This window comes from Triticum dicoccoides, chromosome 5A, assembly GCF_002162155.2.
Source record: "Triticum dicoccoides isolate Atlit2015 ecotype Zavitan chromosome 5A, WEW_v2.0, whole genome shotgun sequence".
In the NCBI taxonomy this organism is placed as follows: Eukaryota; Viridiplantae; Streptophyta; class Magnoliopsida; order Poales; family Poaceae; genus Triticum; species Triticum dicoccoides.
The window spans coordinates 628,193,977-628,195,655 of record NC_041388.1 but is presented as its reverse complement, the minus strand read 5'-3'; positions in this window follow the sequence as shown (position 1 = coordinate 628,195,655).

The window sequence follows — 1,679 nt, the reverse complement described above, 5'->3', positions numbered from 1 at the left end:
CCCCGTAGCAGACGGAGGAGGCAGGGGAGCGAGGTCTCCACGTCGATCGCCAAAGCGCCGTCGGGAGGAGACGAAAACCCTAACACGAAGGGAACCTAGGTGAGAGAGCTCCTAGGTGTCAGTTGAGCTAACTGGGGCTCACGCGCAAAAGCGTATGGGCCGGCCAAGCTGCGTTTTGGTTAAATCGGTTGACTGGTGGACCAACGAGTGTAACTGATGACTGATTGACTAGTCAATTGTTGGCCATAGAGAGTTGGCTCTTGACTTTTCAAAAAGGAAAATTTTAATAAAAAATATAATAAACTTCAAACCTTTTGAAAAAAGTTCATGAAATTTGGAAAAATTCAAATTTTGAAAATTTTCATAATTAAAAGAAATTCATGAATTGAGAAAAAGTTCACAACATTTGAAATAAAAATTATAATTCAAAAAAAGTTCAGATAATTTGGAGAAAAAGCTTCACAAAAGCGAGAGGATTTTGAAAACAGGTTCACAAATTTGAAAGAAGTCCATGAATTTTATGAAAACAAAAAAGGAAAAGAAAAGAGGGAAAAAGAAAAGTCTTACAAAATTCTAGCTGGAAAATACCAGGGGAAAACCGCTCAAGAAAACAATGGTAGCTTCTAGAAGGTTCCTAAAACCGGTGAGAAAATAAAAACAAGGTGGACTGGTCGACCATAAACCTGGAGCGGGCAATACGATGCGAACGAGAAAGAGAAAAGTGCTAAAGGGCCAAGCCCAAGGTGGATGGGGGTGTGCGCCAATTTACAGGAACAACTGCAAACAACACTGAAGGCGTTGGATCAGTGGCGGAGACAAGCCTGGGGCAGTTGGGGCTATAGCCCCAGGCCTAGTAACAACTTCCCTTGTAATTCCTTTATACAAAGTAGAAAAAATCATGAAAATTTATCACTCAACATAAAACAGCCCCAGGCGTAACATGCTTCTAGCTCCGCCACTGCGTTGGATAGGATATGAGCCTACACGACCGTCTGCGCGATGACCAGCCAGGTTAAGGTAGTGGTTACTCCGTTGCCTTACAAGGAAGATGGGCCACATCCCGGTGAGAAGGATGTGCAAGCATTGTTTTTGCTAAACCTCCAAGGAACATCCTAACATCGGTGAACCGTGAACATACGCTGCTTACGGGTCGGCCATAAGAAGATTCTACACCGTTTGGTTACATAGTTCTTCCACACAAAATCCACGAACGTTCATGAATGGATCAGCCGGCATTCCTGCAATGCAGTTTTGTAAGCTAAGGCCACGAAATATACAGAGCTCATTCCTTGTGTCCAAGGAGACATGAGCATGTCGATGGTTTAATGGCTCATCAAACGGTGAAGTTAACCGCATCATAAGCTACGTTGAAAAACTGCTGCTTTTATCAAAAAAATCTTTCTAGGATTTCAAATTTGAGGACTCGTTTAGAGAGATTTTACGGTGCATTTTACTACTGCCAGAGGAGAGTAGTATAGGATCAGATGAGCGATTTTATGGGCCTTTTGGGTATTGTGATTACCAAATTTTGATTTTATTTTTACTAACTCAAGGGTAAATTGGTCCAGTTAGCAGTATGATACGTGATTGTAAATAATCACCTGGGTATCCCGTTTTTCTCTGTCACCTCAGTCTTCTCGCCGCCGCCGCGGTGGCCGGTCTCTCTCGCCTCACGTCTT